The following is a 24,099-nucleotide window of genomic DNA, read 5'->3' as shown; positions in this document are numbered from 1 at the left end:
GCTCTTCTCTGGACTCACTCTAATTTGTCCACATCCTTCCTGAAATGTGGCACCCAGAACAGCACACAATACTCCAGTTGAGGCCTAATCAGTGCGGAGTAGAGCAGAAGAATTACTTCTCATATCTTGCTTACAACACTCCTGCTAATACATCCCAGAATGATGTTTGCTTTTTTTGCAACAATGTTACACTGTTGACTCATATTAGGTTGTGATCCACTATGACACGAAGATCCCTTTCCGCAGTACTCCTTCCTAGGCAGTCATTTCCCATTTTGTATATGTGCAACTGATTGTTTCTTCCTAAGTGAAGTACTTTGCATTTGTCTATATTGAATTTCATCCTGTTTATTTCAGACCATTTCTCCAGTTTATCCAGATCATTTTGAATTTTAATCCTATCCTCCAAAGCACTTGCAACCCCTGCCAGCATGGTATCGTCCACAAACTTTATAACGGTACTCTGTATGCCATTATCTAAATCATTGATGAAGATATTGAACAGAAATGGACCCCAAACTGATCACTGCAGGACCCCACTCGATATGCCCTCTGAGCTGGACTGTGAACTACTGATAACTACTCTCTGGGAATGGTTTTCCAAGCAGTTATGCACCCACCTAGTAGTAGGTCCATCTAGGTTGTATTTCCTTAATTTGTTTATGAGAAGGTCATGCAAGACAGTATGAAAAGCCTCACTAAGTCAAGATATACCACATCTGCTGCTTACTCCCTATCCTCAAGGCTTTTTACTCTGTCAAAGAAAGCTGTAAGGTTAGTTTGACATGATTTTTTCTTGACAAATCCATGCTGACTGTTACTTATCACCTTAGTATCTTCTAGGTGTTTGCAAATTGATTGGTAAGTTGTTTGCTCCTTTTCAACTATTGAAGTTAAGCTAACTGGTCTGTAATTTCCCTAGTTGTCCTTATTTCCCTTTTTATAGATTGGCACTATATTTGCCTTTTTCCAGTCCTCTGGAATCTCTCCCATCTTTCATGACTTTTCAAAAGATAATTGCTAATAGCTCAGATATCTCTTCAGTCAGCTCCTTGAGTATTGTAGGATCTATTTAATCAGGCCCTGGTGACTTGAAGATATCTAACTTGCCTAATCAATTTTTAACTTGTTCTTTCTCTATTTTAGCCTCTGATCCTACCTCATTTTCACTGGCATTCACTATGTTTGATGTCCAATTGCTACTATACTTTTTGATGAAAACTGAAACAAAAAAGTCATTTAGCACTTCTGCCGTTTCCGCATTTTCTGTTATTATTTTTCCTTCCTCATTGAGTAACGGGCCTACCCTGTCCTTGGTCTTCTTCTTGCTTCTAATGTATTTGTAGAATATTTTCTTGTTACCTTTTATGTCTTTAGCTTGTTTAATCTTGTTTTGTGCCTTGGCCTTTCTAATTTTGTCCCTACATACTTGTGTTATTTGTTTATATTCATCCTTTGTAATTTGATCTAGGAGGATGATATCTACAAAGTAAAGAAGACAACGATAAAGAAAGATTTGGAGGTAGATGATGGCGTAATGAGTGCAGGAGCAAGGAGGCTCATAACGGGTCATGTTTCAGACAGAACAGAGAGAAAAACATCAGAAATCCCATAAAGCCAATTAACGGATCAAAGTGTAAGTAGCCAAGAGCAGAAATGAAAGGGTGATGATAATGCAAGTGAATTTGACTACAATATAGGCAGCTAGAAAAATAAATATGAGGATTAAGACAATTTCAATAGTTGATAGCAAAATGCAGTTCAGATGGAAGTTGTACTGTACAGCTAATTGGAAAAAGGTGTAAAATAAAATCAAATATAAATGACAGCTAGAGAGATTTAAAACCACACAAAATAATGAAAGTTAGATGTTGTTCTATTTCCACTTTCTAAGTATCAGAGCAAGTTTATTTTTTTCTCCTCTTTAACTTTTTGAGGTTGCCACAGCAAATCAGTTTCTGAAGAAATGAATATATTGTAAGCTAGAAATCAGTTTACTAATGGGGAGTCCTGAATATATCCAAACCCAATTTCAAAATGAAAGAGGACATGATGGTGGTTACAGTGGTAGCCTACAAAACTAAAGTGTTGGAGGAAGAATGGTATTGCTACATTGGTTGTCTGACCCATACAGAAAAAAAACCCTTGAAAGTCAGAGTTCTACTAGTACAAACTTTAATCACTGGAAAGAAGTCTTCGTGGTCAAAGTAAAAGCATGCTAGGGAACACCTTGTGTATCTCCACCTCTGGCTGCTGCTTCTCCATGAATAGGTCAATAATGATAACAAGTATCCCTTAGGAAATAGGGCCTAGTTTTTGTGGGTTTTTTTTTCCTGCTGTTTGGCCGAGCCTTTTGGAGAAGATGATCCCACTCGCAAGGTACAAAGCTACATTCCAATGTAATGTAACTGCTCGTTGTCTCATTTCCAAAACCAACGCAACTCTACATTGCAATTGCGAAGTGTACGAAGGGACTTCCAGTCTCGTCCCAAATGATCGAGGGATGTGCTGGCCGTGCTGGCCGCTACTTCCCACAACTCCCATTGGCTGGGAATGGTGAACCGTGGCCATTGGGAGCTGCAGGGGGCCGTGCCTGTGGATGGTCAATGTCAGCAAAATATCTCGCAGCCCGCAATCAGATTACCCTGATGAGCTGCATGCCCCCGCAGGCCATAGGTTGCCCACCACTGGGTAGATTGTCTGATTATGGGAGTGGGGAGCCTCTGTGCAGCTGGGTTCCCCATGGGGAGCTGGAAGTATCCATGTAGCCGGGCTCCTGGCGGGGATCCGGGTGCAGCTGAGCTCCCAGCGGGGATTTGTGTGTGGATCTGAAAGCCCTGGCTCTCAGCCCCCCACATTGCCCCTCTTAAGTCGTGGAAGCTCTCCTTGTGAGGACATGCACCACCAACAGGAAGGCAACGTGGACATGAAATACCACAGTAATTACTGCGGTGGCTGTAAGTCAACCTAATATAGGTTGACATAGGTTTGTAGTATAGACATACCCTCTTAGTGACGTTCATTTTCTCTTGATATTTGCTTACTTATTCTTTTTAATAAAACCCATGAACAATACATAGAACTGGTTTATGCTTTCAAATTACAACACAGGTCCAGGACTATGAGGAATAAGGCAATTAGCTTTGTTACCTCATTTTTGCTTGGCCATCTCCTTAAATTCAAAACTTTATTCATCATCAGGGTGATAGTGAGGATATTGGACAGACTATTGTTTTTGTTATTTTTAGAACTGACTGTACTAATGGGATAGCTAACCAGTTTCATGAACTATGAATATCTGATGTCCTCATTTGTAACAGTTTCCCGTGCAAGTAATGAAATAACTTTCCTCAGCAGACCTGCATAAAAGTTAATTCTATTACCATAAAATACTCAAATTCTGAAGGAGCAACAAATAAATGTACAGGCAACAGATAAAAGGAAATGGCAGGGTCCCGCTACAGACTAGGGACCGAATGGCTAGGCAGCAGTTCTGCAGAAAAGGACCTAGGGGTTACAGTGAACGAGAAGCTGGATATGAGTCAACAGTGTGCCTTTGTTGCCAAGAAGGCCAATGGCATTTCGGGACGTATAAGTAGGGGCATTGCCAGCAGATCGAGGGACGTGATCATTCCCCTCTATTTGACATTGGTGAGGCCTCATCTGGAGTACTGTGTCCAGTTTTGGGCCCCACACTACAAGAAGGATGTGGAAAAATTGGAAAACGTCCAGCGGAGGGCAACAAAAATTATTAGGGGACTGGAACATATAACTTATGAGGAGAGGCTGAGGGAACTGGGATTGTTTAATCTGTGGAAGAGAAGAATGACGGGGATTTGATAGCTGCTTTCAACTACCTGAAAGGGGGTTCCAAAGAGGATGGCTCTAGACTGTTCTCAGTGGTAGCAGATGACAGAATGAGGAGTAATGGTCTCAATGGAGTAATGGAGTGGGGGAGGTTTAGGTTGGATATTAGGAAAAACTTTTTCACTAGGAGGGTGGTGAAACACTGGAATGCATTACCTAGGGAGGTGATGGAATCTCCTTCCTTAGAAGTTTTTAAGGTCAGGCTTGACAAAACCCAGTCTGGGATGATTTAGTTGGGGATTGGTCCTGCTTTGAGCAGGGGGTTGGATAAGGTAACCTCCTGAGATCCCTTCCAACCCTGATATTCTATGATTCTATGTGTGAATGTTTAGATAAATTAATGCTTTGGTTTGGTTGTTTCATTAAAGATCTACGTTTTACTGTGTCAAAATATGGATGAACTTCTACACTGCAGTTATGATCAAACAGTGATGAAAGTCTGTGGGATCTTGAAAGAGGTATTTTCTTTGCATCTCACTCTATCTTTCTTTTCTTTTCTTTGTCTCCTTCCAGATTTAATACTTCACTAGTGATTCGATCCAAATAACAGTTTATAATGACTAGAACACATTTTGTTAAAAAGCCTCTCTCCTTTTGAAGGGTAATAAGATTATATAATTGTCTTATGCAAAGCTAGTTCTTTTCAGCACAGAAAGAAATTAAAGTCCTAATTGCCCACTCATCTTTAGGTAATGGGATGTTACAATGCTAGATGCAGGTTTGTTTTATTTTTTAAATATACAGAGAACTAATATGTCCTCTTGATGGGAAAGTTGAACAGAAACAATGCCACACACCAAAGAAAATAGACTATCACTTTTTTGCTATAATGGATACTCTTATGCATTTTTCTTTGATGTCTCCTAAGTTTGATTCAGCCTTGGGCAACACAGCAGGTACTGCTGGTATTAACCTAGTGCAGGATCTTCAGGGGTGGAAAGACTGTCTGATGGGGAAGGTATAGTAGCACAAGTGACCTGCTACCCTGATTTCATCAGGATTTATGTGCATTCAACCAAAACAGCCCCATAGGTAGATGGAACTATCTTGGAATTTATGGGGATAGGATAGGCAAGGGATATAATGAGTCATGGTACCCCTCAGGCAGCCACTCCTGGTAGTACTTCCATGGAGCTCTGACTTCCCCCCTCGGCAAAACCTTGGGGATAGGACAGAGGCACAAACACTGCCTACCCTCCTTTAGGAGTCAATCCCCAGAAGATCAAAGTATTTATACTTACAGTGGTTCAGTCATTCCTAAAATGGTAATCCTTTATACTTCATTTTAGAAATGCATACTGTGAAGAGCCATGCCTGAAGTGATGCTATCCCAGACAGAAAAATATGACTTCAAACCTAATGGGATTCTCCTCAGACCAGTACATGCTGGGAGCATGAAGGAGGTATTGTTTTCCACATCAAAGAAAAGAATGCATATAATCGCCCCTGGAGGTTGTACAGAAGTTGTATCTACATGCAGGAGGTAATACTAGAGGGACTAGTTATATGACCTTCAATTACTCTTCCTGAGTTAAAAAAAAATCTGTAAAACTGTGGAAAGAGTCAGTAAAGTTTGCTATTCATTCTGTCTGTAGCAGCCTACACTTTGGGGAATTTGTTTTCCCCACATAACAATGGAGCAATATTGTAGTTTCAGAGAAGAACAGCACTCTCAGTCCCAGAGACCAAGTGTAACATTTTCAATATCGCCTCAGTAACTTGAAGGCCCAAATCCCATTTTCAAAGCCACCTACGTGAATATAGTGCTTTTGAAAATGGAACCTAGGCTTCTAAGTGACTAGGCACTTTTGAAAATTTTCCATGGTGTTTTGTGTAGCAGCATAGGATTGGGGTTGGGATTTGTCATTAGTCGAGCTGTGTGGGAAACAGTTTTCCCATCTTGGGAAAATATTCAAGATTTCTAAAAAATTTCCCATTCCAAACTGGGACCAAAAACTCAATCTCGAAATTTTTGGAAACTGACAAAGCAAAAACAAAATAAAGAAAAATTCAGTTTGGGCTAATCAAAACGTTTATTACAAACTTTTTTTTCAATTTTTTTTTTGAGTTGAGAAATTCATCGAGACTGACCTGTTCTCACAGTTTCAATTTTGACAAAAACAATGTTTTTCAAGGGGAAAAGCATCTTGTCAAAAAATTCCTGACCAGCTCTAGTCATTGGTTGAATAGAGTCACATAATCATAGTATAAATGTCTATTTTCATCTAGCTGCATATGGATTTACACATAACTTCTCAAGAGGGGACATTCTTCTGAGAAATCTATCAGTCATAAAAGAAATTAAAGAGGTGAATAAAATTAAAACTGGGACATTATTAAGATACTCCTCCTACCCGCCATCTGCCTCTGACTAATAATTAGATAAAGGGTAATGATGCAGCATGGCTGCTGTTTGGATTGCTGGGGTGCAGTCTGTAGGGGTAGTGAGAGGATTTAAGCTGATGAGTGAAGAGGTGTTGAAGTGAAATGAAACAGCATCCAGGTCAATGGGAAGCTGGAGTTGCTCCAGGAGATGTTTACTCCCCCACCATATCAGATGTCTGCTGGGATGGTTGTGAGAAATGACAGACACTAAAAGGAGGACAGAGTGCTGATAAAGCTACAGAAAGGGATGCAGCACTAACAGATGACTCATCTGGTTTTTAATATCGTGATATGGGTGTATGTGTAATGAGACATCCATGATATAATAGTTGTCATTAATGGTCAGATTTTACCAACAGTTGCCACCACACAGTATCTGAGACACTGTATCATTTCCCTACAGTTAGACTAGAAAAAAAATCTCAGATATCAATGTGGTAACTGTTGGCAAATGCAGTCTTTTTAATGGTGAACTGGCTTACCCTATTTAACAGTGGCATCCACAGTATTGTACAGGCACAATAGACATACCCGCACAATTTGTTGTGCTATTTCTGTGTTATAGCTACCAGGACTGAGCTGACACTTTCAACTTGGAGATGTATCTTGTTGCTTGCACAGTCATTTAGCCAGTTTAGAGTCTCTCTCTCTCTCTCTCTCTCTCACTCAGTATGTGTATTTTGAAAAAAAGAACTCCATCAAAAATGCCCCGTTTCAAAAGCTGAAATGTGGGAACTGCTTACTTCCTAAGAATTATGCAGCTTTTCAGCCTATTGAAATTTTAAAAAGAGAAGAATTGCAAAGAGGCTAGATATTGTGTGTTAAAATCTGGATTTCCGCATTTCTGACTTCTTTTTTTGCTATAGAGAACACGTCTCAAACATGTAATTGTAAGACACACGGGAAAAGACAGTCAGGAAGTGTTGGGTCCATTGTATATGTAATCCACTTTTTTGGGTTAAAGGTTTTAATGAAAGGCTGGAATGGCTTCAAATATATGTTTTACAAAGTTGTATAAGTTTTATATGTACCCAAGAGGCCAGCACAGCTCCACTTCAGCCTATAGAATAATACACATTTTACAAAATTGTCTAATAGCCATTACATGGGGACCAAGGGGGTTTCTTGGGTAATCTAGTTATGACCCACCATTAAAGTAAATGATGCTTATATTGTTTTCTTGCCATTAAAAATGCAATTATTTAGGTACAAATATGAGCACTTTTTTGTTAGGTTTTTGCTGCTCCAGTGGCACAAATGTCTAGTAAAATCAGCTTAACCAGTCAGATGAAGATTGTCCTGAGTGGAGCGGCACACCACATTCTTTGCAGCATAGATGGTGTGCAGAGAGGATTGGCCAGCCAAAGGAAGCCTCAAAGCAAACCATTGTGTTATGGCAAGCCCCAGTTAGCATAATGGCCCTTTGGAATTACAGACAACCAGTGTAGTTTAGAGCAGCAATGAACAAAACTATGTCTGATTCTAAATTTCAGCTAGAACCAGCCCATTGCGGAACTGGCCCCAGGATTGTAGAGACACAAATGGCTCCTTTATGTCCTGTCACCTCTGCCCAGTGTATACAAGGCACAGTTGAGAATCTGGTCCAATGTGTTTAATGTCAGATTTGTACCATAATCCAACCAAAAACCAGCAAATGCAAAGTTATAACAATGGATGCATGCTCCTTGCCCATTCTTGGACTATATAGGGGCACAGTTTTGGCTTTACACCCAGTTTGCTATTCTGTGGAACATAAGAATGGTCATATTGGGTCAGACCAATGGTCCATCCAGTCCAGTATCCTGTCTTCTGACAGTGGCCAATGCGAGGTGCTTCAGAGGGAATGAACAGAACAGGGAATCATGAAGTGACCTATCCCCTGTCGTCCATTCCCAGCTTCTGGAAAACAGAGGTTAGGGACACTTCAGAGCATGGTTTTTGCATCCCTGCCTAGCCTGGCTAATCTTAATGATATTTACTTGTATATTATAGATTTAATCGTTGTGTCTAGGGCTTGATCTGGTAAGTGCTGAGCTCCTACTGAAGTGAAGATACGGGGTGTTCTGCATCTAACCACATCAGGCCTTTTATCTTTTTCTGGCTCCATGTATACAAGACACTGGCAATTACAAAGGTTTGTAGAAATTTGCATTTGGGGAAAGCAATGCAGATTGTAACTGTTTCAAATGTCTTCCACAGCTTATGTGACAAGCCCCTCAGGAAACACTGTTTTGGATGCTAACTCTCTTGTTACCATATTAATTGACTTTGTCATGACAGTTTTGGCATCTGAAAATGACTGTGAACATGCTGTGCTCCTCAAGAGATCAATCGGGGGCAGGGGAAATTGGTTTACTGGTTTCCAAACAGCATGTGCTAAAGGTGCTGCTATTCAAGCATAGTTTAGATTCCTCTATTTCAGCTTGAATGAGGAGCCAAAGACACTGCAGACTAAGGAAAGTGCTGCTTGTATTTAGCACTGCAGAGAGGAACTCGAGAAAAAATATTTCTTTACCAGTGGGATTTCTGCAGTGAGTTTTGTACGTGAGCAAAAAATGAACAGTGTGTATCGTAGTTGCTAAGGTGGGATTGGGTAGCTGAAGATCGAGGCTCAAAGGGTCCTGCGAAGTCCTGAGCACGTCCTGAGAGATGCTGAGCATCAACTTTGAGCGATTTCAGCTCAGCTTGCTGTGTTACATGCTTTCAATCTAAATCTTACTGTGTGACCAAAGAACTCACTGTCATAAGGAGAGAATAGGAAGGGAAGGGAAGTATCATGGGATAAATCAAAGGAATGGGTGAGCTGCTGTGGCCTGCAATGTGCAGGAGGTCAGACTAGATGATCAAGGTGGTCCCTTCTGACCTTGAAGTCTATGAGTCTATAATATATCTGCTCTTTTAATTTATGCTGCGTTTTTAATGTAAACACTAAGAGATATTCATTTCTAGTTTGCTTTTGTTCTGCTTGGGGAGTGGGAATCAGTGGGAGGCTGCTTTGGAACAAGTTTGAAGGCGGTGAAAAGTGTGGATCATGATGGGGAGGGGAGACGGGAAGGAAAAGAATAAGGAGAAGGAAATTACTTTAGCATGAAAGGCCAAAGGAGTAGTAACAAGAAAAAAAAAAAAAAAGCCTGATTCACCACTGCATTTTTTCAGTTTTGTACCTGCGGAACTCAGTTGAAGGGAATCGTTACAGCAGGGTAAAGCTGCAGAAATGCAGTGAATCAGGCCCTAAAGGTTAAATATAGGGAAAATCCTTTTATCCTGAAAAGCACAGGAGGCTGAAAAGGGGCAGATATGGCAGCAGTAGCACAGCCCTACCCTCTTACCTGCCTCATGTTTCAGGAAGACAGAGAAGGTCTCTTTTAGTTTCTCACAAACTTATGCAAAATCATTTTCAGGCACTTAGTGACATTGGTGCAATGTTAGTGCTATAGGTCCAGATCTGTGAAGCCGTCACAAGAATCTCAGTGAAACCCAAATAGAGGATAAAAGTGAAAAGACAAGGGCATTTGGTTGTTACTAGCTCTTTTTGGAAACAGAATGGGGGAGCAGCTGGAAGAACCCTTCCTTTTCTCCCTCTCTTACTGTGTGGCTAGTCATTGAACTCAGCTAGCCAAAGGGCATAGAGAGAGATATGATAAAGGAGGGCTGGGGCCAACTGACCAGGCACTATGTAGGAAGAGAATGCACCATTACAAAGACTGGAGCAGTCACTGGACAACCCTGGTAATCCTGGACGGGGATTCTGCCACAAATGCATTCCCCCTGGGGGCTGTGTATGGTTGCATCCCCCCCAACGGATGCCACCGCATAAATCGCTAACGAAGCCCATTATATGCTAGAAGCTATATATGTTTCTGTAAAGTGGTAGCACCCAGTAATAGTGCAAAAATATACAAGGACTAGAAATGTTGATTACTGGAGCAATGCCACCACAAAGGTAATGAAAGATTTAGTGGCCCACAAAGCAATTATTCTTGCAGATAGCTTATGTCCTAGTAAGTGGTGGAAGGACATGCAAAGAGGTACATACTGTGCAAAATATTCTGTGTTGGGTTTGGGTTTTTTTCGTTCATTTGTTTTTTTTTTCCTTTTGCACCAATTTAGAATCCGTCCCTTTGTTGTAAGGGAGAGGTCGAAGGACCAGTGGAAGGACTGAAGTGAGAACATTAGTAGGTCAAGGCTCTAAATGACATAACATCTATTACTCATTTTACTCACATCCATATTTAGAGCTGGGGAAGTCACTGACACACAAGACATGTGAGTCAATTTTTCCATCAGAGGATATAATCTACTACTAAAGGAACATTTGAAAAGGCAACTAAATACTACAGAAACCAGCCTGCATACTAAGTACAGAATTGTCCAAAATACGTGGTGTGAATTTTACAGCCCTTTTCATTTGCAAAGTTCAGGAATTCTCAGGAACTCATCAAATATTATATGAATTTATAAAATCACCAACATTTCTTCCACGGGGACCTCAGGATTGTAGAAAACTCTCCTGGCAACAATATCCAACTCTTTGAGAACACCTAGCTATGTATCTATCCACATTTGTCTGTGGATTTTTAATGTACTGATCATGATATCTAGGCCACCAATATCTCTGCAATAGATTATTATGTGATAAGGTCTTGAGTAAAATTCTGCTTAGGTAACTACATTAAAGAATTTAGATACATTTTGTAGTTTTCCTAGCATTACACATTTTCTTTCTTTACCCCATATGAAAAGAAATACAGCAAGGTTTTCACACTAAGCAAGAATCTTAGGGCGTGTATTTGGTATGAAATGTCCATAAAGTACACTTGCTATGTGCTGCATTATAGGACAAAAGAACCTATAATAGCTTTAAAGAAACTACCAGGGGGAGAAAAGGTTCCTTGTCACCAATGACTTGGCTCCCCTTGTAGCTTGATAAATACGTGTCTCAGTTCCTCCTCCACTAGAGGAAACAAAAATTGGTTATTTTTTTTTTCAATTGTTCCTTGATTATTCTGAAGCTTTCTGGATTTCTCTCTGAACGAGCATTACCCAGGCAGGACTGACATCTGGAGTCTTTCACTGATGGTTTCTAATTTTGTTATTATCCATGGGGGGAAGAACTCCTATCTAAAGTGCTGATAGAGCAAGATTACAACATTTTTCCTTTACCCTGTGACAACACCTGCATGCAAGGATTATTTAGAAGCAGAGGGATAACTATACCAGACCAGCTCAATGGTACGGAGCAGAATATTTTTCCTAACTCCCATCAGCTAGTGGCTTATGATCTGAACCATAAGGGTTTACATCACATGTCAATCGTTTAATTCCACAGAAATCTTACACTGATATAGAACCAGCATAAGAGCGTTTAGTATAGGCACTAAAAGTCAAGAGAAAAGAAATGATTATTCCATAGGGAAATGGAATATTTCTCTAGGGAAGGGAGTAGAAAAGTCTGAGGGAACCAGAAAGTCTCTGGGAGAAGATCACATGAGTGAGTGATGTAGGATATCGGGGCAGGTGCTATGGTTTTAAAGGGAGGATGGGGCAAAGTAAAAAGACAGATTTATTTCAAACAATTCAATGATGACAGCAAAGCTTTACAACGATTGGGTGTTTTCGAACATGTTGTCATTGAATTTGATTGAAGAAATCCCATACTCTTTGTAAAAACTGTCACAGAATCTGGGATGGGCAGGGAGAAGGAAATTGCAAAGCATTTGGCAAAATCTTCAGCAGATTTTCAGTGTATATTATTTTTTATTACAAATATTTGCACTGTAAAAATGATAAACAAAAGAAACAGTATTTTTCAACTCACCTCATACAAGTGCTGGAGTGCAATCTGTTTGTTGTGAAGTGCAATTTACAAATGTAGATTTTTTTGTTACGTAACCGCATTCAAAAACAAAACAATGTAAAACTTCAGATTCTACAAGTCCACAAAGTCCTACTTCTTCTTCAGCCATTCACTAAGATAAACAAGTTTGTTTACATTTACAGGAGATAATGCTGCCCTCTTCTTATTTACAATGTCACCAGAAAGTGAGAACAGCTATTTGCATGGCACTTTTGTAGCTGGCATTGCAAGGTATTTATGTGCCAGATATGCTAAACATTCATATGCCCCTTCATGCTTCGGCCACCATTCCAGAGGACATGCTTCCATGCAGATGACGCTCATTAAAAAAAATAACTTGATAATTAAATTTGTGACTCAACTCCTTGCGGGAGAATTGTACGTCTCCTGTTCTATTTTACCCCCATTCTGCCATATATTTCATGTTATAGTAGTATCGGATGTTGACCTAGCACATGTTGTTCATTTTAAGAAGACTATCACTACAGATTTGACAAAACCTAAAGAAGTTACCAATGTGAGATTTCTAAAGATAGTTACTGCACTTGACCTAAGGTTTAAGAATTGAAATGCTTTCCAAAATCTGAGAGGGATGAGGTGTGGAGCATGCTTTCAGAAGTCTTAAAAGAGCAACACTCCGATGCGGAAACTATAGAACCCAAACCACCAAAAAAGAAAATGTACCTTCTGCTGGTGGCATCTGACTCAGATGATGAAAATGAACATGTGTCGGTTTGCATTGCTTTGGATTGTTATTGAGCAGAACCCATCATCAGCTTGGACACATGTCCCCTGGAACGGTGGTTGAAGCATGAAGGGACATATGAATCTTTAGCGCATCTGACACATAAATATCTTGTGATGCCGGCTACAACAGTGCCATGCGAATGCCTGTTCTCACTTTCAGGTGACATTGTAAACAAGAAGCGGGCAGCATTATCTCCTGCATACGTAACCAAACTTGTTTGTCTGAGCAAAGTCAGACTGAGTGGACTTGTAGGCTCTAAAATTTTACATTGTTTTTGAATGCACTTTTTTTTGTACATAATTCTACATTTGTAAGTTCAACCTTCATGATAAAGAGATTGCACTACAGTACTTGTACTAGGTGAACTGAACAATACTATTTCTTTTGTTTTTTACAGTGCAAATACTTTTATCAAAAATATAAAGTGAGAACTTTATGTATTGGGGGAGGGATAGCTCAGTGGTTTGAGCATTGGCCTGCTAAACCAGGGTTGTGAGTTCAATCTTGAGGGGGCCGAGTTTAGGGATCTGGGGCAAAAACTGAGGATTGGTCCTACTTTGAGCAGGGGGTTGGACTAGATGAACTCCTGAGGTCCCTTCCAACCCTGATATTCTATGAACTGTACACTTTGTATTCTGTGTGTAGAAAATATCAAAAATATTTAAATAAATGGTATTCTATTATTGTCCAACATTACGATTAATCATCCGATTAATTGTGATTAATTTTTGTAATCACACGATTAATCGCAATTATTTTTTTAAATTGTTTGACAGCCCTAATTTCTCATAGTCAGTCACTCCTATGCAAAGTGAGTAGCACAATGGTGGTGTTTTACACTCACCATGCACAGGTGTAAATGTCTACACAAGATGCAAGGCAGTGGAGAAACAGTTCTTTCATGCGTGTCCTTTTCCAAAGAGTTAAAGAAGTCATCGGAGTTATAAACCAACCAGCAGTGGTCTCAGTCAGACCATCCATTTTATTTGTCTGCTGGAGAAAACAATGTGCTGTTTCCAAGAGCACTTTGTCCTGAAGTGACTGATGTGGCTGCTGCAGTGTATTTGGAGGACAGCATGTTAGGCATAAAGAATCAGGATCCACAGTTAAAGCACAGCAAGAAAAGTATATTCTAACCATAGACAAAAAGACAGGAGAGATGAATAGGCTACAAGAGCTGAATCCCTCCTCCTTTGCCTCAGGAAACAAGATAGGCACATAGCAGGAGCTCTGTTCTCTGGTAACTTGTCTTTCAATTTACAGAGGAAACTTTAGAGTCATTGGTATTATTTTAGGTTCAGAGTAAAAGATACCAATGCCCACTTTTCAGGTCTAGATCCAGTGATACAAAAACATTAGAAATGTTGGGGGTTCAGTTAAACATCCAAGAATTCTCCTATGAATGTACACTGCTGAATTCTTGCTGTGCTTTAACTGAGGATCCTGATTCTTTTGTTTAACTCTGCCCCAGCTGTCACTTTGAACCGGCCATCCGCTTCTCAGGAACCTCTAGCACAGAGCCCAGGTGGGGCATTCCTACATCCCAGCTACTTCACAATTGCTATTCAGTCCATTCCAGCCACTGCACAACTTAGGGCTACCTTAAGCTTTCATTTTTTGAAAGAGGGAAAACCAGCTGCTGGCAGCCCCAGCTGCGGTGGTAAGGAACCACCACACTTTCTCAGTCCCGGCACCAGCCTCAGCACTGGGATGGGGGAAGAATTCCTCCCATGTGCTCCAGGACAAAGCACATTGTTAACTCCAGCAGCCAAATAAACAAAAATTGGAATCTCCCCTTCAGGACTCAGCATGCTACTCGCATTCCCTGCATAGGCCTCTGCTCCTCCTACCTGTGCTGGCTTTGTAGCATAAAGCTTGGTGGTCTGCTGTGCTCTCTTGGAGGATAGTTTAAGGAAGAGATCTGGGAACTTATTACCTTTACGCAGTGCCATGTCTTTCTCAGAGTTTGATCAGTCAGTTTGGTCTCCCACCACTAATTCAGCCTGGCATCTGACTCTCTTCTTCAGAGTTTCCGTGTAGTCCTGTCTCCTGCTGCAAAAGCACCCAGTGATCCAATTACTTATTCAGCCTCTAGGGATCAAATACAGGCATCAAAACATCCCTGCAATATGCGGGATAAACATAGCTGGAAACCCCTGCATTTTGACTGGTCAGAGGCTTTTAACTCATTGCTGGCATGTTAATGATGTTGTCATGACATGAGTTGGATCAGTGAATAGATGTAGCGCCTGGATATCAGTAGCCAAAATCTAGAATTTCCTAATGCCATTTTGTAGCAACACTACATAAAATTCCCTTCCAGTTGTGCCTTTAAAATATATGGCTTGTCTCCTTTATCGCAGACATGGTTCTGTCCTGTGGGGTTTTGTTTTATTGCACATTTGTTTCTTTTGCTGCCTACTCATTTGTTTTCCTGGCTGTGGCTCTTAGCCTACTCATTTGTCTAACAAAATTGTCCTTGACCATGCATCATCCTCCCCCCTTTCTGTTGTTTCTTTGTCTCTGGTCACTCTATACCATGGCATCTGCATAATATTGTACTACTCATTAATATACTCCATGAGTGGCTTACCAAAGGGGGGAAAAGGTAAAATAGGATCTGCATGGTGGTTCAGAAAGAAACTTGTCCAGGTTTTGATAAAACTGTGCACAGATTGTTCTTGATTCACATAATAATCAAGTGTTAATGAAAACTAAACTGAAGCAGGTGTCACTGGTCACAAGTTCCTTTGAAATGTATGTTTGTCTCCTTACTCTACTGAATCTGAAGGAGCTGATCTAGACATTATTCCCTGTGTATATTCATCTGAAGGCATGAAAGTCAGTGCAGATATCCCCAAAAATAACCCCAAATGATTTACCAGGTCTGGGTAAAGCTAAGCACTAATTATAATCTCAAAGTCAGAATCTGACCAGTGTGCAGCTTTACAGATTAGCATATTAGGGCTAAAAATGACTCATAGTATCTTAAGTTTCCCTTCCCTCACCTTAGTGTAAAGATGACTAAGATATGTTGCACTTCCTTTCCAGTGGTAGTGCTGTGGGGATGCTATATAGTATGGAAGAAACAAATCCATGACTGATTTCCTGCGGGAATTTGTAAAAGCACACACTTCCTTAGCACTCAGTCAGTAAACTGTCCACCTAGCACCTAGATGTGCATGGTTTGCCTGGTAAAACATATGACAATCCTGGCTAATAGCCAATGATGGACCTATCCTCCAAGAACTTACCTAGTTCTTTTTTGAACCCAGATGTACTTTTGGCCATCACACCTTCCCATGGCAATCAATTCCACAGTTTAATTGTGCGTTGTATGAAAAAGGAATTCCTCTTGTTTGTATTAAACCAGCTTTCTATTAATTTCATTGAGCGACCTATGGATTTTCTATTGTGCAAAAAGGTAAAGAACACCTCTATATTCAAGTTTTACACACAGTTCATGATTGTCTAGACCTCTATCATATGCCCCCTGAATTGTCTCTTTCCTAAGATGAACAGCCCTAATCTTTTTAGTCTCTACTAATACAGAAGCCATTCCATAACCTTGATCATCTTTGTTGCCCTTCTCTGAACCTTTTCCAGTTCCAGTATATCCTTTTTGAGATGGTGCAACCAGAACTGGTATTCAAAGTATTCAAAGTGTGGATGCACCATGAATTTATATAGTGGCACTATGATATTTTCTGTCTTATTTTCTATCCCTTTCTTCATGGTTCCTAACATTGTGTTAACCTTTTTGACCACAACTGCACACTGAGCTGGAGTTTTCAAAGAACTATCCACAGTGACTCCAAGAGCTCATTCTTGAGTGGTAACAGGTAATTTAGAACCCATCATTATATGTCTGTAGCTGGGATTATTTTTTTCCAGTGTGCATTTCTTTGCACTTTTCAATGTTGAATTTAATCTGCAATGTTATTGCCCAGGCACCCAATTTTGTGTGATTTCCACCCCCCGCCCCCCCAACTCTTCGTAATCAGTTTTGGATTATCTTGAATAATTTTGTATCAACTGCTAACTTTGTGTTCCCCATTGCCTGCTTGACAGTCTTCCTGCTTATGATGTACTTAAAAAAATTCTCACTATTAGTTTTTATGTCTTTAACAAGTTTCTTCTACAATTTTTTCTTGGCCTGCCTTATTATACTTAACCTGCCAGGGTTTGGGCTCCTACCTATTATCCTCCTATATTTTGATTTCCAATTTTTAAATGATGCCTTTGTGCCTCTAAGGCTCCTTTAGTCTCCTGTTTAGCCATAGCCTTTCAGTCCTCTGATTGTATTGGGGTTGCCTTAATCCAAGCCATAAAATCAGAATCATAAAATCAGAGCCATAGAAGTCTGAATAATAAAGGTAAAATGCTTACTGGTTTCTCACCGCATGCTTTCAGCAGTCCTACTGACCAAACTCCCTCAGAATCCAATGGCTGCTTCTTTTGTCTCTCCAGGTGCAGTGAATGCAATGGGCAGGGAGAGAGAAAGAGGCGTGCATTGGAGTGTTTGTCCTTCCCTTTTATAGTTTCAGTCCCCCTATTGAAAAACATTTCCAGCTGAGAATTAGGAGACAAAATGTCTATACAGAAGGATATTCCCTGCTGGGTTTTTTTCACCTGTTCAAACTTCCTTTGTTTTCCCTTCCTGCTTGGTTTCAGAGTAACAGCCGTGTTAGTGTGTATTCGCAAAAAGAAAAGGAGTACTTGTGGCACCTTAGAGACTAACCAATTTATTTGAGCATAAGCTTTCGTGAGCTACAGCTCACTTCGTCGGGTGCATACTGTTTACTGCTTAAATGAAAATTAAGCAAGCACACATTTCTTCCTTTCTTTAGGACAAACCTGGTTTCTATCTGGGCAGGTCTGTGGGGTTTGAAACACATCATGCGGAGAAATCTTATAAGTTCACACATAATGTTGACACATATATTTTACTAGGACAATACTGACCAGCAAATTATGAGCTTTCGAATGATGCATTACAAGAATGTACAGTAGAGTGTAGAGCAGTGGTGGTCAACCTGCGGCCCACACGTGGCCCATCAGGGTAATCCGCTGGTGGGCCGTGAGACTGTGTTTACATTGACCATACACAGGCATGGTCACCTGCAGCTCCCAGTGGTCGCAGTTCACCGTTCCCAGGTGCACCTAGGGGCCATGGAGTTGGTGCCCATGCTCCAACAACCAAAATACAAAAACAGGGTAGTTTTGGTTTTGTCTTTGCAAAAACTAGAAACGCCAATTGAAATTAAGCCAAATAAAAGAGATGGGCATGTGAGCCCATCTCTGACCATAACTGAAAATTATTCTCACTCTACCTAAATTCAATCAGATGATGAAGCAAAGGTGGAACCTAATACAAAAAAAGAGAAAAAATAAAAACGAAGGGGAAAGGTAAGAAATAAGGGGACAAGAATAGTCATCCTTTAAAAAGATATCTGTATGCAGACAATATGGAGGAGAATTTTTATGTTTATGTTTAAAAGGGAGGCGAGATGGAGATTTCAGGATGCAGTGTTTTCTATACCATACTTAGATTGAAAGTTGTTTGGGGCAGAGGCTGTTTCTTTGTTATATATTTGCATAGTGCTTGGCACTGCAGAGACCAGGCCTCTGTGATATGAATAATAAATAATTATAATAATTGTAATTTGAGCTCACAGATAAGGTATTGTGGCCTATTGACTGAAGGCATAGGATTGCTAAATAGTGGCTGGTAAAGTGTAAAAAATAGTGGAGTGTAAAACATTATTAGAACAAGGCTCAAGGATGTCTCCAATACACCATGGTTAAGGCCCTTAAAACCAACAGTGGCAGTTTATAGCCAATTTGCAATTTAACAGGCAGCTAAGAGAAAAATAAAGAATAAAGGTTAAAAATAAACAGAATAATTTGTGAGGAGAAATTATCAAATATTTCAGCCCAAGAACAAGTGCATTATTTAGTAAGAGCAATTTGTTCAAAGAAGTATTGAGAGTGTCTTCCTATGTCTTAAAACACTACTAATAGAAACAAAAATATGTGTAAAAATAATACTGTTAGCAAGTCAGAAGAAAAACATGACTCAAAAATGCAATTACAGAGAATTACAGTCATTGTACAGATCTAAAGATAACTTACTTTTTCCTGTTTAAATCCTTGACCCAGGGGAACTGACCCAAGATCAGCTCAGATGGACTTAAATGTTTCATATATACCTTGAGATTTATCTGATGCAGCCGCTTTCCAAATTCCAGCACAAATCTAAAACAATTCAGAATCAGTACAGGATAAATGCTTTGGAGATAAGCTTTCATTGTGAAATATCTGGAGAGAATGAAATTAACTTTTTACATTAGGTCCTTGGATTAATTAACCAGTGAATACCTATTAAATGAAGTTTCTTTCTTTCTTTTTTAATTCCAATGAATGTTTTGTTCATTTGGTGCTTGTTTAATTATTTGTTCTAAATGCGATGAGACAGCCACTAAATTTCCAGGTTTGATTATTATGCTATGTATTTCCCTTAGTCATTTTGCTATTGCTTTTTTCCCTCTTTGTAAAACAAAATATACGTTCTGATCACATAGTCCACTGAGTTATTTTTCAGCAACCATACACATTAAATTACTCTAGTACCAGTCATTGATATAACTTACATCTAATCAATATTTACATAGTACAAAAAACATGCTTAGTCCACCAAGTTAATGCCAGTGAATAAATAATAGGCTGGCCAACACAATCAGTCAGTGAAGCCTAGAACACATATTAAAGTTCTTGGGATTGCATTATAGTATTAATGATTTTGAACTAAGGTCTGGACACCCATTGCCTTTTAATAGCACCATCCTGTAATAGGGATTGAATAAAAAAGGAATAGAAGTGGGAAAAGGTGATGAAATAGAGTATGTTTAAAATGAATTATGAGGGTGTAGGGCAAGACCCTTTAAAGTACATATACAAATACATGATACTACATTGTAAATATGTGTTATTTGATCAAGAAAATGGTTTGTAATCATAGTATGGGGCTGATTCAAAGATGATTACAATCAATAGAAAGACTCCCACTGATTTAAGTGGACTTTGAATCAGGCCCCTATCAAATCACATGAGAAATCAAATCATGTGCTTCAAAGTTGTCAGTCAGGAAAGAATTTGAAGTTACTGGTCTTTGTTAGAAGTAGCATATGGAACCAGATGGGCTATTTATCTGTCTGTCCCAGGTTTTATAGTACCCCCTGTCACCACAGCATCTGAACACCTTTGATGTAAAATCTGCACCAAAAGCAAAGTCTCTAATGGAACTCAGGGAGGGCCTGGCTAGCCGCCGCCTTCCGGAAAGAAATTCAGCTTGGGATTTTTTTTTGAGGGTGTTGTTGTTTTGAGCATGGTGATTTGTTTGATTGTGACAGGGGGTTTGTCCAGCTGTGTAATGTTTGGGTACATAGGGGTGGCAGTGGTACAGGTGTCTTTCTTGCTATGGCGGAAAGCCTTTTTCAAAGAGGAAAATAATCCAATCATGTAAAAGGCAGATTCTAGGTTCATAAAGTGGGAACTGTGTGACAAGTATCCCTTGTCATACATTCAGTGGGCCTCAAAGACCTATGTCAAATATTCTAATGTTTTTAAGTGATAAGTTGTGTTCCTTATCATTCAAAGACTAAACAAAAATGCTCTAAATTCTCCAAATGTACCAACTCATATTATTTTAGTTGAGACTTTTATGCCCACGTGATATCCTGCTAAAATCAGTGAAACTCTATGTGAGCATAAGGCTTTTATAGGAGCGGGACCTTAGACATAAGCTCTTTGGGACAAGAAATAAGTGCATTTTGAAAGGAAGAATAGTTCAGTGGTTAGGATGTTAGTCTGGGCCTTTAGACATGGGGGTTCAGGTTCCCTCCTCTGCTATGGACTTATCATATGATGTTGAACATCACTAAGAGCCAGATACTTAGGGCCTAAACTGGATTTTTGATGGTGCCTATCTCTTATGGGAGTTAAGCATTCAGGTGTTTTTGAAAATCCCATTAGTGCCTATGTGCATCTTTAGGTGCCTAAATATCTTTTAAAAATCTGGTCCTTAGCTTATCTGTAACACAGCTCCCCATCCGTAAAAGGGGGACAATAGTATTTCCCTATGTCACAGGGGTATCCATTGTGAGGGTAAATACATTAAAGGTTGTCAGGTGTTCATATGCTATGGTAATGGGGGACATATAAGTACCTATATAGATACTTTTATGTATGAAAAGGGCCTAGCACATTTTGAGTACTACTGACCAGTAACAAACCATAACTTTATACACTCTTTTGTCAAAGCATCTTATTTTTTCCTTCTTTTGCAGTTTTTCCTGTCAAATAAATATGGAATGGCTAATACACTCACATTTTAACACCTTATCACTAATAACCAAGTTATCAACATGCCATTTAATGGATAAATGCAGGAACAAAGGTCTTTAGTTGCATAGTAAGAAAAAAAAAGTCCCGTCTATGGGAAAGGATTGGCAGAATTTAAAAGCTAGAGGTGCTTGAGACAGGTACATCAGTAACGATAGCATTCGAATTTCGCTTCAAAGTTTATTGTTTCACCACCTGCTGCAGAGTTTATTATTTCTAGAGTGAAATCTACAAATATAATGAAACTGAATTGAACATACAAAGCTGCATATGTATCTTGAAGGCATTTCACATATTCACATGCTGAGAGGCCATAGGGCAGCGAAAGAAGAAATGTAGCAAACAGAGGAAAGCATCAGAAGACTGGAGAGAGTTGGCCTGGAGGAGCTATCACTTGTGAAATAACTGGAGGTAGGGTTTTTTTTTCTCACCCATTTTGTACACTGAGCAATTACATAGCACTATTAAGGAGAATTTCAGAAGCATATTTCTTTCTTTGACCTGAAACTGATTTAATAAAAAAGCAACAGTCAATATCTGAACAGTCAAGATCTGTAAATCCCACTAGTGACCAGCTTTCAGTACAGTTAATCTTCTTCATATATATTGGCCAAAGGAAATGGCTTCATATTCAAAGTATTTGGGTGGAAATATCTAGAAATTATATGATAGGAAAATACCAAGAAATCCAGTAAGGTTGACACAGCCCTCAATCTTTTCAGGGAGGATAGTGTTCTGAAGGATATTCAATGAAGTGGGTATGTAAGCTCTGATATATGTATGTCACCCATCTCCATGGGATTTCAACATCTCACAAAATTACAAAGTGTAGCTATTAGGATATATATCTGTCTTTGTCCTTCTACCCTCCAATCAGCAGCAACATACTGTACAACATTATGAGGCCGATAGTTACAGAAAGAAAGAGAAATTTTGGGAATGCTAGATTGAAGAAGCTGGGTTAGTATTATGTTCCAATGGTGTTGAGGTTCATGGTCATCTTGATATCTTCTGGAATTTGTTTCCAGATTTACAAACAAGCCATCTATCTTCTATCCACAAGTTTCGCTCTTAGAAACATAGGACATTCCATATTGGATAAGGTCAGTAATCCACTTAATGCAGTATTCTATCTTGGACAGTGGCTAGTACCAGCTACTTCAGAGGAAGATGCAAGAAACCATGAAGTAAGCAGTTCCAAGACAAATAGTCTCCAAGTAAAGTCTCTTACAGCCACCCAATAATTGGAGGTTACTTTTTGGCCTGAAGCTTGAGACTGATAATTTTGCCCATTGAGGCAAAAGATCAGACATGAGAAGCCATGCAGGCTGAAGTGCACCTCACGGCCACAGTGGGATCTTCGGTGAAATTTGTCTGTATGGTCCCATGGTACTTTTCATAGGAGAAGGAATTTGCCCTGGAGTCCCTGAATAAAATTGCCCCATCCCTCACTCTTGTGCAGTTGGCTTGGGATTTAATTTTAGGAAACTATTAAAGGTGCCATCTCCCAAAAGATATGCACAACACTAAGTCCACACATCAAGCTCCTATGAGAACAAGGAAGCATCCTTCCATTAAGATAAAAACAGTTTACATTTCTTCTTCTTTGTGGTCTTGTGATCTTTGTCTCACATGACTAGCCTGCAGTTACTGGAACCAGGTGATGGACTGGCTTGGTCAAAGCCCTTCAGAAAATGTTGGTGAACTGAGAGAGCATATATCTCTTCAGCATGGACTTTATAGGGGGAAACCCCCGTTACTTTGCAGTAGACACTACATTATTACCTTTAGCATCAATTAGGCGATCTATAAGCCCTACTTGCAGTCGACATGGTCCAATACTGTCACAGTCAACAGGCTTCAGGCCTGGGGTCACTATGGAAGTTCCACTCAGCATGACAGTTGTCTGGAAAGATCAGCTGTTGTAGCCACATGGTATCTGTTCTCTCACAAATGCAGAAATAGGACCCGTGTGGGACCCACACAGAGGAAACTGCTACCAGACTTCCATGCTAGGATAAATGGACTCACTCTTTGCAGCGATATCCATTTATGAGCTTAAGCTGTTTCTTAAAAAAAGCAAAATGGTTGGTTACACTGGCGATCTAGGCAGAAGTGTAGTACAGAGTGGCTGTACCCAACCCAACAATCTGGCCCTAAATATTTAGCCTGTAGTGTCAGCCATCAAAATCAGGCATGGTATCGAGTTATATGGATAAAAGAAGTCAGAGATGAAAAGTCAGGTATACTGGCTCAGAAGTGAGGGAGCAAGAATCAGGAGTCAGACATAATAAATCATGCATTATATTTACTTTACAGGATGCAGGTACAAGATCGATGGTTGGCTGACGCCAGTTGCATACTACCCTGACATATTAACTGATGCGGTGACTTTGTATGCTCATTTTCAGGAGGAGTGACTTTATGCCTAAGGGGAAGTTAAAAATTTTCAAAGTGATTCTGCATATTAGAGCCTGCAAACATTGTACAGAACACAAGCTACTCAGAGCTTTGATAAATAGCAAAAGACTGTGATGGTGTGCCAGTGAGATGTCAAAGTCCACTTCTGTTCATGATGTGGTACAATCTGCAGGCAGAGCATGTGCATCGTGAGGTTCTGTAATTGCTGATACCCTGTCTAGACACCCTTGCCGTCTGACTAATGCACAAACACTGCAAAGGTTGAAGAAATTGAAACTTAAGAAAGAGCTCTGCAAACCTTAAAAAAAAATGTTTGATTCATTGTTACAACTCCGACAAGCTGCTACTGAAAATCTGGAGTGCAGGTCTCTTTTTATGGTGTCATGAAAGCAGTTGACCCAATTATACTGGAAGTATA

At 39.8% G+C, this 24,099-nt stretch overlaps 1 long non-coding RNA gene across 1 annotated transcript in view; it reads left to right on the top strand.

Annotated features, from left to right (window-relative positions):
* Positions 1–5,266, top strand: part of LOC142069580 (uncharacterized) — a 64,222-nt gene extending 58,956 nt beyond the window's left edge. Inside the window, exons 3-5 of the long non-coding RNA XR_012665496.1 lie at positions 1,472–1,636; positions 4,236–4,325; positions 5,157–5,266. This is a non-coding gene — a long non-coding RNA (uncharacterized LOC142069580). The remainder of the gene's footprint in view (positions 1–1,471; positions 1,637–4,235; positions 4,326–5,156) is intronic.
* The last annotated feature ends 18,833 nt before the right edge of the window (positions 5,267–24,099 follow it).

This window comes from Caretta caretta, chromosome 1 (genome assembly GCF_965140235.1).
Source record: "Caretta caretta isolate rCarCar2 chromosome 1, rCarCar1.hap1, whole genome shotgun sequence".
In the NCBI taxonomy this organism is placed as follows: Eukaryota; Metazoa; Chordata; order Testudines; family Cheloniidae; genus Caretta; species Caretta caretta.
The sequence above is the reverse complement of the archived record's forward strand: the minus strand, read 5'-3'. Positions and strand labels throughout refer to the sequence as shown.